The following is a 9051-nucleotide window of genomic DNA, read 5'->3' as shown; positions in this document are numbered from 1 at the left end:
CCAATGAAGCCAGGCAAGTCCAACTTAGGACTCTAAACTAAAGTGCTTGGTAGGAGACACCCCACCATGGTGACATTATTCTACTTCTATCTCTTGTTTAAAGCTTTTTGAATTATTTGCTTTTTTGTGATACAATGATTAGCTTCGGTTTGGTTTGATAATTTTGAGTTGAATAAGTTGAATTACTTGTGGACTATGAAATTATGCTTGTTTGAATGATTTGGGGTTGGTATATTGATATGCTAAGGGTAGGAACCTTAGTTTTGAAGAGAAAAGAATTTTATGAAACAGAGCATCTGTGCGTACGCACCAAGCTGTGCGTGCGCACAACACTGTGTTTTTCGCCATCTGTGCAGACGCACTAGCCTATGCGTCTGCACGTGCCTTGACATGCCCTCTGGTTGCAGCGCCAGCACAGTTTGTGCATGCGCGCTGCCCTGTTTTCTCTGATCTGTGCGTGCGCACAACTGCGTGCGTACGCACACATTCCCTTTCATACTTCATCTGTGTGGCCGCACAGACGTGTGCGCCCGCACACCAATTGTAGACCCCTCTGGTGGGAGCAAGGAAACAGCTTGTGCGCGTGATCAACCTCCCCCATTTTTAGCCTCTGTGCGTGCGCACGGACTTGTGTGCGCACGCACACATGATTCTGTCCTCACGTATTAAAAAAAAGAAGAAGAAAGAGAGAGCCCATCTGTGCGGTCGCACATCTTTGTGTGTCTAAACGTCTTTACGCAACCTCTCTGGTCGCAGCGATCGCACGCTATGTGCATTCGCACCCTTTCTAAGTTGCGTTCTCTGTGCGTCCGCACAGGCCCCTGTGCGCCCGCACACATCGCGTTCTGGGTTTTAACAGGGCAACCTTCCCTGTTGAGAGGCAGCCTTCCTTTTCTTCTTTTCTTCTTTTCTTCATAGCTGCTCTCTTCTCTGCCCAGCTCCGCCGCAACAGCCCACCACCGGTGACCTCTCTCTCTCTCTATCTCTCTCTCTCTCTCTCTCTCTCTCTCTCTCTCTCTCTCTCTCTCTATTTCTCGTACTTATCTTCTCTTTTCTTTCTTTCTCTCTTTCCCTTCTCTTTTCTCTATTCACCACCGGTAAGTTTTCTCTTCCGGTGCTTCTTTTTCCGGCGAACCCAAACGCCGTGATTTCGTAGTGGCTATAAGAAGTGTCATTGTTCCTCCCTAGTTCTTGTTCTTTTCAACCTCTATATCTCAGGTTCTTGTTTTCCCTTTCTATTTATGTTAATATTTTTGCAATTGCTTTCATTTCTTTCATGTTGCTTAGATTAAATTAGTTGCTTTCTTTGTTGTTTCTTTGAATTGCAAAGTGTTGTTGCTTGATTGTTAGATTGGTTATGATCAAATGTGAGCTTAATTGTGATGAACTTGCACATTGCATACCATATGTTCGATAAAATACCTCAATGAACATTCTGTTTGATTCATATGACTTGGCTATCACATGTGTTCAATTTATCTCTCGATAGGCATATTGTATGAATTGTGCAACTTCTATTATGACTTTTGATGGTAGTTAAGTGAATTCACTAATACATTTCCTTGTTTGTCAATGTGGGATTTTGGTTGAAAATGCATTGTGTTGTATAAGACCCAATTGACATTGTTCATCTTAGAATCTTGATTCGGCAATCACTTTACAATTGTTCAACTTTTAAAGATGTCTTGATCAAACATCTTTTGGCTTCCAATTAAGAATATTGTATGTGTGACTACCACTTTTTGAGGATGAACAATCGACAATTTCCTTTTGGTGCTTGCTTGAAGTTGCTTGCATTTCTCTGTTTTATATTTGCAACTTAAGAACTAAGTCGTGAAGCTTTGAATTGTGAATTGCCTTAAGGGTGTGATTGTCGTGATATCCGGCCGGTGTGTGTGTTCCAACTGTACGCATCATTGGAACTTTCTCTAAACTTTGTTCCTCACTCGACACACTCGCAGCTAACAGCATAACACCCTGACACTCCTGTCCCAAACAATTTACTACCACGTAGTTTAAATAATAGCCATTCACCACAACCGGTTCTTCTGATCCTTCTGGTATGAAATACAATGATTTCTGAAAATAGTCTAGCAAAACATGATTTTTAGACAATCAGTCTAACACCAAGATAAGATCAAGACCGATCATCGATGAGCAAATTAAATCATGGACAAAATCACGTTGCTTAACCCTAAATAAAACTTGCAGACATCCTAACCTAGTCACCATGGCTTCATGAGTGGCATTATACACCTTCAGATCGTAGCCCAAAACCACAATTTTCAATCCTAACTCGCTAGCCTTTTCAAATGCAATAAATGAATAAGTTGGTCCTGAATCAAATTGAGCATTTAAAGTTTGACCAGCCATTTCATATTTACCTCGGATAAGTGTATCAGACCCTTCGGCACCTACAGCCGAGGTAGTGAACACCCGACCAGGCTGCTATGCTCTCTCAGTACCCTGTCTCTGCTTCTCTGGACAATTTGAGGCTTTGTGCCCTGCCTTCCCACATAAGTAATACAAGCCCCAACCGGCTTTACATGGAGCACTCAGATGATGACTCCCACATCTAGCACAAGCTTGCTCATTGAGAGGCTACTTCCCAAACCTTCTACCATGAAAGCTGTTGTTGTTAGGCCTTCTGAAACTAGCCTGACCCTAAGTTTGTTGTGGTGCAAAGCCTCCATGCTTGAAAGGCTGACCTCTAGGAGCAAAGCTCCTTCCTCGGTTCTGCTGAAAGGTCCCCCTGTGACTTCCTTTCTTTGCCGCCGCCCTTTTCACATAGTCTTTGGCCACTCTGCTCTTATTTATCAACTCAGAGAAAGTCATGATCTCCATTGGCCCTATTGAACTAAAGATGTCGCTCCGGAGACCTCCTTCATACTTAATACTTTTTCATTCCTCGAAGTCTTCAGGAACTCCTTGACAAATACGAGAAAATCTGCACAGTTCCTCGAATTTGTTGGTGTATTTAGAAATGAACATGGAACCCTGCTTCAGCTACAGTAACTTAAGTACCTTTGCTGTCCTAACAGAGTTTGGGAAGAACTTCTTATAAAATTCAACCTGGAAAGCATCCCAGGAAATAGGGTCATCACCCTGCTGCAGAAGATGTCGTGTAGCTTTCCACTAATGTAGCACTTCCCCAGTGAGCTGATAGGTAGTGAACTCGACACATTATTCCTCAGGCACCTGCTGTGCTTGTAGTGCTCGTTCCATGGCCTGAAACTAGGTATCGGCTTTAGTCAGATTGGTGGTTCCTTTAAACACCGGCGGGTTAACCTTCAGGAATGCTGACAGCGTCATCGGCCCATTTCTGCCGTTTCCCTTATTACCATTATTGTTCATCTGCTGCCCCAACGCCTCAGTAGTGGCTTGCATAGCAGTAGCCATATTCTCTAACACAGACATGAACTTTACCGGATCATTCGTATCATTTTCCAGCCCCTGAGTACTAGAGCGACCTCTCCCACAGCCTCGGTCATGTCCACGAGGCACCATCTGGTTTCAATACACACCAAACAATCGATATCAAGTTGATCAGTTTCAATATCAGAAGTCTAGTCCTTCAAAGTCCCAAATGTATGCTCATGAATGTTTATGCCAATTATATCAGTCAGATATCCTAATATTATATAAACACACAGAGAGAGAATCCACAGAAGCATAGAGCTTTACGCTTAAGTCATAAATCAACGGTGGCGAGGCATTACTACACTTAGACTTTGAAATACATATATAATTTTAGAAGGATAATAATAAAACTAGGAGCCCGTAAAAAAAACTTAAACATCATAAGCCGTTACAAATACATGCACGTATCAAAGCTAATAAGCATTATATATAAAAAAAACTAAAATATCAGAGGTTCAATTAAGGAAATACAAATTAGAGTTTATACATAATAGGTACTAGTCTCGACTCGCAAATAAAAGTCGGCTAGAATTTTACATTACTAGAGAAGATACAAAATAATAAACCTATCTCTAAGAGGATTTAAAGTCATACACAAAACAATTTTAAAAGGGGGAGAGAACTCTAGTGTCAAAATAAAGTCTCAAAATGTAATCCTCTTCGCTTCATCACCTAAATTCTGCACTCTTCCCGAGGTGCATGGCGATCCATATCTGAAAATAAGATAACAACAACGGGTAAGAATCCGAAAGTTTCCAGTATGATAACAGTTCCAAATAATGACTACATAAGAAAACATGAACTGTTCCGAGGGTTACTTGAAACTGTAGGTCGATCTCGGACGAGATCTTCTGTGCTGGTCGGAGATGATGTGTCCAGCTGGTGAATGGCGGCCGGAGCTGTCATGTTCGACGTGTTGATCTAGCTGCACTGCTGATCCCTTATCACCGGAGGGTGGGAGTACCTGCAAGGGACTCCGATGCTTAAGTTAGCAAGGGTATTAGCAGGTTTTTATGTAGAATTAGAGTATGAGTTATACCTGGGTGCTCCAGTGTATTTATAATGGTGTGATAGTGACCTTTTTAGATAAGATAAGTTAGTTATCTTATCTTATCTTTGGGTGAGGTCAGCTGATCTTCAAGGGAACCGCCCCTCTCTCTGTAGGCTTGGGATGCCTTTGGATTTGGGTCGTATTCCTTAAGTTGGGCCCCTTTTTGGGCTTTCCTGTCGATTTGACCGAGCTCTTTGAGAAGAGGTCGGATAGCCTGACCTGAAGAGGTCGGTCGCTTTGTTACTGAACATCCCGGATCGAATAGCTCGACCCAGGGTGTGAATAGTGCCCCTGCTTGATCTCGGTCTTCTTTTTTGAGGTCGAGTCCTTGACTTCGATCCTTCTCTAGTGAAGCCGAACTCGAGCATTTGTCAATTTCTTTCCTTAGAGAAATTTTTTGAATGTGGAACGTTTTTCTCTGAAAGCGCGCGCTTTTATATCAACACTCTGTTATTGGGAACGTGCGAGGGTTTAATACCTTCATTAATTGGTTTTAATTTCCCCGTTTCCCTTGGCTTTTTATTTTGAATTTTGCAATCAGAAACGGTTTCTATGCATACGATTTCTTCTTTGGCCAGATGAGCATCACCATTCCTTTTACTTCTTTTGAGACCAATCTGTTGTGGTCTTGCAATGTAGCTCCATCCTAACTTCACCCCAATTCTTGGGGCTTTATAAAGATCTTTCAATTGTTGTATCGTGAACTTGACGTCCCTGCCTCACAATTGATGCCAGGGCATTTTGGCCAGTTTCACTGACCTTTTCTTTACTGTTTTTAGGGTAGTTTCATGCATTTCCTTAGGAAATAAGCTAGTTTTGGGTAGATATTCACTTACATCTTGATTCAAGCATACATCGTGCACTTTACATGATTTCATGAGGATTTTGCATGAATTTAAGGACAAAATTGGATGTTGCATTTCCCATGACTTGGACTAGAACTTTGATGCACGTTATTGCTTGATTTCAGGACAAAGGAAGCAAAGAAGAACCACATTAGTGGCTACGTTAGTTACACTAACGTTAACACTAACGTAGAATGGGAGTAACTTGCAAAGTTAATGAGAAAAGTGATTGCCAATAACGCTCTCGAAGCCATCATTGCCCACGTTAAGAGTCACATTAACTAAGTTAACGTGAACTCTAACGTGGAAGTAAAGAAATGGAGCCAACGTTAGTGACACTTAACATTATCACTAACGTTGGACCAAGATCATGAGTGGCCACGTTAGAGTCCACGTTAACTTAGTTAACGTGGCCTCTAACGTTAAGAAGAAAGGGGGGAGCCAACGTTAGTGACACTCAACATTGTCACTAACGTTGGCCAAAGCACATTAAGCCACGTTAACTCCCACGTTAACTAGGTTAACGTGGAAGTTAACGTGAAGGAACAAAGTGGTCGACAACGTTAGTGACACCCAACATTGTCACTAACATTGGAAGAACACAAGCCCCCAATGAGCCACGTTGACTCCCACGTTAACCTAGTTAACGTGGAAGCTAACGTGAAGAAAGAAGGTGATCGCCAACGTTAGTGACACCCAACATTGTCACTAACGTTGGAAGGAGCCACACATGCCACCATGAGCCACGTTAACTCCCACGTTAAGTTAACGTGGAAGCTAACGTGGATAAGGGAAAGATGAGCCAACGTTAGTGACACTCAACTTTGTCACTAACGTTGGAGATGGCTAGCAAGGCCACGTTAGAAGCCACATTAACCTAGTTAACGTGGACTCTAACGTGGAAAATTGGGGCAATTTGGAACGTTAGTGACAATGCTAAGTGTCACTAACGTTCTCGAAGGATGGCAAGCCTACGTTAAAAGAGCCACGTTAACTAAGTTAACGTAGACTCTAACGTAGGGAAGGGGGAGGCTTCTCAACGTTATTGGGAAAGTTGAGTCCCAATAACGTGTGTGAAGGACATAGTGGAAACGTTAGTGACAATGTTTGTGCCACTAACGTTGAGGTTAACGTGGCTTTTAACTTTGGTGAGGAACGTTAGTGAAAATGGTGATTGTCACTAACGTTCTCGAACCCATATTTTCACTGAACGTTAACACCACTAACTTCCTGAGCCAAAGCCCCTGCCCACTTCATACTTTCTCTCTGCAAGTAAAAGCTAAGCCCAATGAAGAAGAGAACGGCTTCAAACTCAAGATCCAAAGGCCCAAGACTTGAAGAATCAACTAGAAGAACAGAAGAGTAGTATATATAGGAGTAGCTTTGAAATATTTTGGAAGAGTTGGAAATAATAGGGAGACTCTTAGCATAGGAACTACTCTCTGTATTTACTTTCTCTGCACTTCTAAGTTTTCATCATGTATTCTCCATCTTTGTTTTCATTTTCCAGAGCTATGAACAACTAAACCCCTGTCATTGGGTTAGGGAGCTCTGTTGTAATTTGATGGATCAATACTAGTTTTCATTATTCTTCTTCTATCTTTTCTCTTGATTTTACTTGAAAGCTTTCGATCTTCATCCAATTGAGTAGTTATCTTGAAAAAGAAGCTATTCATACTTGGATCTCTTCTGAACCTTGAAAGAGGAATGAAGAGATCAAGCTAGAAATGATTTCTCATGCTGGACCAAATTGGGTTTGGATGGATATGTGACTATAATCCTCTCAACACTTGGTTTGGGAAATGCATGTGGTATAATCAGTGACCATACTTCATCTCTTCTCATGAGCAATTGACCAAGGAATTGTCTATTGATCAAGATTTGAGAGATTGAATTACAAGAAATTGTAATTCAATCACTTAAGATTGCCAGGGAGATCAATGAGTGCATTGATTGAGGAAGAGATGAAAATGAAATTGATCCGGAGAATGCAACATCTCCTAAGCCTAATGAACTCCCCATTTCTGATCTTACCCATTCTCTTTAATTTCTGTTATTTACTTTAATGAGCAATTCCCCCATTCCCATTTACAATTCTGTAATTTACCTTTAGTCATTTACTTTCAGATCTATAATTCTAGCATTTACTTTCCTGTCAATTACCTTCCCGCCATTTTATTTTCTGCAATTCTCAACTCAAATTCTGGATTCGCTCAACTAGAACAGTCCTCTAATTAAAGTTGCTTGATCAATCAATCCTTGTGGGATTCGACCTCACTCTATTGTGAGTTTTTACTTGACGACAAATTCGGTACACTTGCCGAAGGAAATTTGTTGTGAGACAAGTTTTCCGTGCATCAAGTTTATGGCGCCGTTGCCGGGGATTGATTGTGCATCAACAATGATTAGATTGGAGGATAACTAGATTGAGCATTTTATTTTTGTTTGATTTAAATTTCTATTTTAGTCATTTACTTTCTGTTTTAGATAACTTCTTCCCTTCCCCCTTACTTTTTCTTTGTTATTTACTATTCATCTCACTAACCCACTAACTGTTTGATATATTGCATCACTCACACTAACAGTAATTCTGGCAGATATACTTTCTGCACCTATTCTCTTTGCTTGTACTTGTTGGTTGTATGACAGGGAGAAGAAGCGGGGCTTCAACTTCCTTTGATTCTGAACCTGAGAGAACCTTCCTTAGACTAAGGAGGGAGGCAAGAGAAAAATGTGTAGTTGGTGCTGAAGAAGAGGAGGAACACTTTGAGGAATACTTTGAACCAAACATGGAAGAAAACATGGAAAACCATCATGAAGAAGAGGCTCACAACCATGGCAGAGGAGGTCGAGCAAATCATGCTGGCGAGGATAGAAGAGTTTTAGGCTCTTACATCAATCCAAACCCAGGAAACTATGGAAGTAGCATTCAAAAGCCAACCATCCATGCCAACAATTTTGAACTGAAGCCACAGCTCATCACCCTTGTGCAGAACAACTGTTCGTTCGGAGGGAGTGTCCATGAGGACCCAAATCGACATTTAACCACCTTCCTGAGAATATGTGACACAGTGAAATCTAATGGTGCTCATCCTGACGCCTATAGAATGCTCTTATTTCCATTCTCACTCAAGGATAAGGCAGCCAAGTGGCTGGAATCTTTTCCAAGGGAAAGCTTGACAACTTGAGAAGACGTGGTGAACAAATTCTTAGCAAGATTTTACCCTCCTCAACGAATCAATAGGCTGAGAGCTGAAGTCCAAACTTTCAGGCAACAAGATGGTGAGACTCTATATGAAGCATGGGAGAGGTTTAAAGACCTAACAAGGAGGTGCCCACCAGATATGTTCAATGAATGGGTGCAGCTGCACATTTTCTATGAAGGGCTCTCTTATGAGTCAAAGAAGGCCGTAGACCATTCATCCGGAGGATCTTTGAACAAGAAGAAGACTATTGAAGAAGCCATAGATGTCATTGAAACAGTAGCAGAGAACGACTACTTCTATGCTTCCGAAAGAAGGAACACAAGAGGAGTAATGGAGCTAAACAATGTAGATGCTCTGCTGGCCCAAAACAAGCTCATTACCCAGCAGCTGGCTGACCTCACCAAGAAGATGGAGAGGAACCAAGTAGCAGCAGTATCCACTTCATCAACAACCCAAGAAGGAGTGAATGAAGAAGCAGAGGGTAGTCAGGAGCAAGCCAACTACATTGGGAATTCACCTAGGCAAAACC

General features: G+C 41.7%; 1 non-coding gene across 1 annotated transcript; it reads right to left on the bottom strand.

Annotated features, from left to right (window-relative positions):
- Positions 1 to 8558: 8558 nt before the first annotated feature.
- On the bottom strand, positions 8559 to 8665 carry LOC148570931 (small nucleolar RNA R71). The gene has a single exon (XR_015908892.1). It is a non-coding gene; the product is annotated as a small nucleolar RNA R71 (small nucleolar RNA).
- Positions 8666 to 9051: the final 386 nt, after the last annotated feature.

This window comes from Arachis ipaensis, chromosome B3 (genome assembly GCF_059453495.1).
Source record: "Arachis ipaensis isolate K30076 ecotype BB chromosome B3, ASM5945349v1, whole genome shotgun sequence".
In the NCBI taxonomy this organism is placed as follows: Eukaryota; Viridiplantae; Streptophyta; class Magnoliopsida; order Fabales; family Fabaceae; genus Arachis; species Arachis ipaensis.
The sequence above is the reverse complement of the archived record's forward strand: the minus strand, read 5'-3'. Positions and strand labels throughout refer to the sequence as shown.